This window comes from Schistocerca americana, chromosome 1 (genome assembly GCF_021461395.2).
Source record: "Schistocerca americana isolate TAMUIC-IGC-003095 chromosome 1, iqSchAmer2.1, whole genome shotgun sequence".
Taxonomy (NCBI): domain Eukaryota; kingdom Metazoa; phylum Arthropoda; class Insecta; order Orthoptera; family Acrididae; genus Schistocerca; species Schistocerca americana.
In genome coordinates this window covers 139,465,964-139,473,737 of record NC_060119.1, presented here as the reverse complement: position 1 = coordinate 139,473,737, position 7,774 = coordinate 139,465,964, and positions in this window count along the sequence as shown.

Here is a 7,774-nt window from a genome sequence, read left to right as displayed (position 1 = left end):
CAGTAACTTGATTTTTCTGAATAATGGCCAGTTTAACTACATTTATCTCTTGATTATTATGAATAATGGCCAGTTTAACTACAGTTCTCTCTTTAACTTTTGATTCTCACCACTGTTTAAATTCAGAGGTCACAGAATCTTTAATTTCCTCAATATGTTTACTAAGATTTCGCACATGATCAGTGCACAGATTTTTAATTTAACTGAATTGTTCAGTAACATTCTGACTTGCACAGTTATCAATTTCATTTTTTACAAGTTTGGAGCATAGTTAACTCTTCCCCCATAGTTCTTCTTCCCAACAGGAAAACTTTTGTTTGATAGTACCACTAATTTGTTTATCTCTCTCCATAAGCCTCTTGGCTGTTTCGTCTTTCACAGATTTTTGATGATAATTCTCTCTTGCATTTTGGAAGATTCCTCAGTTTTCATTAATAGTTTTTTCTTTGTCTCATCTTCAGTGGCATTCTCACGTGCATACCACCCTGATTAGACAATGACTTCAGTGTCATACTTGCAAGATCAAACAATGTTGCCAGGATGTTCCATCTGCCTATAGAATCTGCAAAAAAATTGTTCAAACCTTGAATTAACTCAAAGAAATGTATTGCAGCTGTGCATCATTGTGCAGCTCGTGAACTAACGAGACTCAGTGAGGAAGCTAAACATGGAACGACGAAAATTAGGGAGTTTCGGTTCTTCAGTCTTACTTGCAAGCCTGAATATGCGCAGGCATGTTGGCTGCATTATCATATGACTGACCGCTGCAGTTGTCAAATTTCAGTCCATGTCTTCGTAAAAAATTCGAAACTGTTTCAGAAAGCTTCTCCCCAGTGTGACCTGAACTTTTTATAAAGCACAAGAATCTTTCAGCTGAGAGCCCATCTAACATTATGTATCTAATTATTATACTTAACTAGTCATTATGGTATATATCCAGCACTGAATATGTTGTTGTTGTTGTGGTCGTAAGTCCAGAGACTGGTTTCATGCAGCTCTCCATGCTACTCTATCCTGTACAAGCTTCTTCATCTCCCAGTACCTACTGCAACCTACATCCTTCTGAATCTGCTTAGTGTATTCATATATTGGTCTCCCTCTACTATTTTTACCCTCCACACTGCCCTTCAATACTAAACTAATGATCCCTTGATGTCTCAGAATATGCCCTACCAACCGATCCCTTCTTCTAGTCAAGTTGTGCCACAAACTCCTCTTCTCTAGAATTCTATTCAAAACCTCTCCATTAATTATGTGTTCTACCCATCTAATCTTCAGCATTCTTCTGTAACACCACATTTCGAAAGCTTCTATTCTCTTCTTGCCTAAACTACTTTTCGTCCACTTTTCACTTCCATACAAGGCTACAATCCATAGAAATACTTTCAGAAACGGCTTCCTGACACTTAATTCTATACTCGATGTCAACAAATTTCTCTTCTTCAGAAACGCTTTCCTTGCCATATCCAGTCTACATTTTATATCCTCTGTACTTCGACCATCATCTGTTATTTTGCCCCCCAAATAGCAAAACTCATTTACTACTTTAAGCATCTCATTTCCTACTCTAATTCCCGCAGCCCCACCCGATTTAATTCGATTACATTCCATTATCCTCGTTTTGCTTTTGTTGATGTTCATCTTATATCCTCCTTTCAAGACACCGTCCATTCCATTCAGCTGTTCTTCCAGGTACTTTGCTGTCTCTGACAGAATTACAATGTCATCGGCGAACCTCAATGTTTTTATTTCTTCTCCATGGATTTTAATACCTACTCCGAATTTTTCTTTTGTTTCCCTTACTGCTTGCTCAATATACAGATTGAATAACATTGGGGATAGGCTTCAACCCTGTCTCACTCCCTTCCCAACCACTGCTTCCCTTTCATGCCCCTCGACTCTTATAACTGCCATCTGGTTTCTGTACAAATTGTAAATAACCTGTCGTTCCCAGTATTTTACCCTTGCCACCATCAGAATTTGAAAGAGAGTATTCCAGTCAACGTTGTCAAAAGATTTCTCTAAGTCTACAATTGCTAGAAATGTAGGTTTGCCTTTCCTTAATCTATTTTCTAAGATAAGTCGTAGGGTGAGTATTGCCTCACGTGTTCCAACATTTATAACGGTATCCAAAATGATCTTCCCCGAGGTCAGCTTCGACTAGGTTTTCCATTCGTCTGTAAAGAATTCGTGTTAGAATTTTGCAGCCATGGCTTATTAAACTGATAGTTAGGTAACTTTCACATATGTCAACACCTGCACTCTTTGTTATTGGAATTATTATATTCTTCTTGATGTCTGAGGGTTTTGTGACGCCTGGGTCTCCCAAGGCTGTCAGTATTTCTAATGGAATGTTGTCTATTCCTGGGGCCTTGTTTCGACTTAGGTCTTTTAGTGCTCTGTCAAACTCTTCACGCAGTATCATATCTCCTATTTCATCTTCATCTACATTCTCTTCCATTTCTATAATATTGTCCTCAAGAACATCGCCCTTGTATAGACCCTCTATATACTCCTTCCACCTTTCTTCTTTCCCTTATTTGCTCAGAACTGGGTTTCCATCTGAGCTCTTGATATTCATGCAAGCGCTTCTCTTTTCTCCAAAGGTCTCTTTAATTTTCCTGTAGGTAGTATCTATCTTACCCCTAGTTTTATGCGCCTCTACATCCTTACATTTGTCCACTACCCATCCCTGCTCAGCCATTTTGGACTTCCTGTCGATCTCATTTTTGAGACATTTGTATTCCTTTTTGCCTGCTTCATTTACTGCATTTATATATTTCTCCTTTCATCAATTAAATTCAATATCTCTTCTGTTACCCAAGGAATTCTATTAGCCCTCGTCTTTTTACCTACTTGATCAATGCTAAGATTTTTGGGTCACTGACCTCTCCACAAAATTATTAAATCTTCTGGTGACAAGTATGAAATAAATCCTTTTTCGTGGATACCAAACCTTGAGACATTGTTAGCCAAAAAGGAATCATACTCCACAGTTAATTTCGGAAACATCATGAAATTGCCATTTTTCACAGAGCCAAACACCATTTTGTCTCCATGAAACGATAGGCTCGTAGAAGCTAGCTTCTTTATTGGTGAAACTACTCTTTTTAGTACATTTCTCCATCATGTCATTTCATGTTCATACTGGATGAGCAAGCGTTTGTCAATTCCATTCATTTTATTTCCTCTGTTTTTCAGTTTTAAAAAGCAGTCTTTGCGAAAGGTAGAAGGTTTCTGTTCAGCTATCCAGTCACTGAAACTAGATGTTGCACACTGGGATGCACCACCGAATAATTTACAGCATGCACAGAACATGATCCTTGGCTAGGAGAATATAGAATATATTCACACTTTACAACTTCCTCATTCACGAAAACCCTTTGAAGCAATAATTTTTACTTTAAAATCGTTGAGCACAATGACGTATCACAATGAGGCAATAGAAAAATTAGCACTTTCATTCTGATCAGCACTACTTTTAACTATATAGTCCAATGTCTGATCATTGTTATCCCAATAAAATGGGCCGTTACTGGGAACAGGAAAAATCTCTGTTTTAGAGTGTGTGGAGTCTAGACATTCTTCCAGAACTCTGAAAGTTAGAACATATGCATTCTGTGTATGGTTTAGAACTCAAATTTCATCTGCTTTACAGAGCTAGACTGTTCATTATTACTGTTTTTATTTGGAACTTCACTATTACCACTAAAATATGAATCCTATCGCGATATTTTGTCTTAAATTTTATTATCCTTCGGTCTTATTTCTTCAGCTTTCTTTCGATATGTAGCACCACTTAACCTAGACTGGCTATCCATATCGCCACAGTGAAATGAAAAAAAAAAAATCTTCTGTGTAGAGTGTTGGAAACTGACCGTACAGTGGACTTTGTACTATCCAGCCTAATGTGGCTGAAGGTCAAGCTGAAAAAAAAAAAGAAATGGATGGGCCTGAGTTTTCCAAATTATCTCTTTCGACCTCAGCAGTACAAAACCCTTTTTTATACCAAAACCCGATTTTATTAGCATTTTCTGACTTCCAAAATCGCTCAAATTTTTCGTTTGTCATCCATTTCAGACTCTTTAATTAAAACAGAAAGGACCACATAAAATAACAACTTAACAATGCACTCACCTTGACCAGCTGATATGCAACTGCCGAAACAAAGACGCAGGGTTGCCAAGAGGGCTGCTCTCGATGTGTGTTCATTGTTAATTGTGTGCATTTCTAAGCATCATTTTTGAAACGTGGTTCCCTTAATTTATTCAGTATTGTAACTATGATTCTAGATGCATTAGAAGCACCAAAGACGTATAACACATTTTGAAAGACAATGCAGCGTTGTAGCCACCACCTGCTTGCTAAATCTTTGGAAAAGTACAGCATACACAACAAATTAATCCTCGTTTTATTACAGAGAAGTATTATTATGATATTAGTTAAGTAGGTCAGATAGTCGACACACTGAACAGTCACGAGTCCGATAGTTGAGAGTCAACTGTACTTGGGTTATAATAACAAATGCAACAGATCAACATCACTATGACCAGTTAGTACTCGAATTATATACTTCGTGGAGAACAATGTGAAACATTGTGTTGTGTACAATGGCTACATAACCACGAATGGATGAATTGAACACATGCTACATGCAAGATGTCGTAAGCTACATGATTATGTGGAGAGTAAGGGTAGGCCCTACAGAGAACGGCTTGCCCATGCACTCAACAATGCTCTGTTGGCCACTGCAGACGGCAGGACGCAGCGATCCAGTTGTCGAATGGCGCTCATTGAGAACAAGACAGCTGCTGTCCAGTAAACATGAGTAGCAGCTCTCATGACGATCAACTGTGCCTTAATTTTCCACGGCTTCTAGGGAACATAGAAGATGAAAGTGTGAAATAACACTACACAACAAGTTGACAGGGGATTTATCTTTGAAAGGAACTGTTATCTTGTGAAGACTGTTTCTTCAGTTACTTTCGAATGTCTCATGAACAACTGAAAACGTTATACAGTGTGAGTTAACCAAAAATCTCAAAAATTGAAATGGACTAGAGAACTGAGGGAAGTACATTATTTATGATGTTAATTGGTTCTTCTGTCGCTGCTTGGTAGATTATTACTTATGATAGAACATTATTTATGGTATAAATAATTTATTTCACTTAATTATTTACTGTAAGTATATATTTTCAGAAATAGTAATAATCATGAAACATGGAACTATATAAATAAAATATAAACTGAAAAATATTGTCAATACTGTGTACCAACAAGCGTGAGGTACAGGTCAATCGTCAGTCATCTAAACTGAAACAAATTTTTACCTTCTCATACATTCATCTGTCGCTAGAGAAGTCATTGTAAGATTCCCCTGGTTCCAAAATTGCAATGATCACTTCATTTTACAATGTAGTATGATCGTTATATTGTGACACCATGTGATAAGTGACACTAGGACTGAAGGGGATAGGTGTGGTGGTGTATCATTGTTTAATCTCTCAAGCTGAATCTCTTCAAATACTGTGCCAACTGTATTTTTAAATTAGTTTGTATTTGAGCTAGAAATGTATTGAACGAGTGTGCATCAGTCAAAAATAAGGTACCATTTGATCAAGCCCATGATTCTCTCTACTGTTACTCTCTCTGGTGTGTTGATAATTTGTGACTGTAGGTGTATCTTCATTTATTTCGTTTTGGTCTTTTTGCCTGATGAACTGACATTATGGATTCAACTATGCTTCTTCCTCTCAATCCCCATCGTCAGGAAATGGTTCTTCTAACTCTTCAAGATTTGATGATGTATGAGTTGGTGACAGTGTATCAGGAAGAAACTACAAATGACCTGTCTGTGCCAATTCTGATACTTCTTGACTGGACCTGTGACTCCATTATAAATTTTAGGTATTTGCTGTATGGGTTTGCAGATTCTTCTGTTTTGCTCAAACGATCTCACATTCCAATCAAGCTGTATGCAAATTATTTTATTTCATATGATCCACTATTACTAACAAATAGTACCTTTTTTCCGGATATTTGGCCACTGGTGATTCACACCACATCATTGCTTTTTTTTAATTCCATCTCCAGTTTAATCAATTATGTGTGTCAAGAACTGTACAACGTTTGATGAGCACTGTATTTACCTCAGCCAGAAAAGGAAATCTACATGAAAATTGAGGTGGGACAAATGGGATGGTTACAGTTTCCTAACTGCACTGACAGCATACATGGAAGGCATGTTAGACTGAAGTATCCTAAAAACAGTCGCTCAAATTATTTTCGTTACAAAAACTTGTTTTCAACTTTCCTGCTTACAGTTATGGATGATGATTACAAATCCGTGGTGATTGATGAAGGCAGCCATGGCAGACACTGTGACAGCACAAGTTTTGAAAACTTGGCATTTTTCCACGAAAATGTGTTCTGGTTCCGAAACTATTGCCAGGCATAAATATGTCCATCCCTCATGTGGTGACAGGTGGTAAAGGGCTTAAATTAAAAACCTATATGGTGACCCCTTCCCCCAAATTAGCAGGCTTGGAAGACACTTCGAAAGCAGTTTTCAATAAACAAATATGCAGGGGCTATCATGTGGTGACAAATACCTTCAGTTTACTTACTCAAGAGGATGAGTCTTTTTAAGGCCAGCAGATGTACAATCGATACTGCAGAAGCTGTTGTCAAAGAAGCATATTTGTAGCTTAAATTGCACTACAGGGGCACTACTTGGTTGTGCAAGAACACTATTACCGTACTGTACACTACAATATTCGTATGGTACTATATCATGCAACTGCATGTTTATTTATGAACACAGAAAAGATCTATTTGATATAAACTTGCATCAGTTTTCTTCCTTGTTGTCATCTTTTTCATCACATTTTTATAATCACACAGTCTCGTAAACTCACAAAACGACTGGGAGAGTGGTGTGCTGACCACATGCCCCTCCATATCCACATCCGGTGGCGACTGTGGGCTGAGGATAACATGGCGGTCGGTCGGTACCATTGGGCCTTCATGGTATGTTCAGATGGAATTTAGTTTAGTTTTTATAATCACAGTGTTGTATATTGTGCAAAAATACATTTGCATGCATCAGCCCTGTCAGTCTTTCTGTTTCTGCCACTGTCTTGCACACACTTGCCCGCCACATACTGTGTAGAAAATCGCAACCAGCCAGATGCACGCCGATGGCAAGGGCGGTCTAGCACGAGCGCCCTCCTCCTATCTGACTGGGATGGCGCCGTAGCGTAATGTGTAGCACGTAGACCACTGTGAGTTCCCATGCATTTTGCGCGCGCTCTGTTTGACAGAGCCTTAATCCACTTGTACATGGAAGAATTGTGCAGATGATCTAGTAGTAAAATACAAATTTCATGACAGGTAGAAATATTTGTCAATACTTTGCCAATAAATTTTTGAATACCAGAATGCTGATGCAATGAGCATTAAAATTATACTTAAAAAATTTTCTCAGTGACAACATTTTGCCATCCATAAAATTTTGCCCCCATGTGGAGCTGCACATGTGGCTCCTGCCTAAACAGGAATGAGAGGTCTAGCTAATGACTAGCTTCAGTCGTGCCTCACAAATCAGATACAAAGCTTAGAAATAACAAAAATATCAAGTAAGGCTGAAATTGAGTGAAACACACATCACAGTCAAGATATGTTTATATATAGTTCCTCAGGATTATCATTTAGGATTAACACTGATCCTGATATACATCAATGACTTTGCCAGCAATGTTCGCAATAAAAA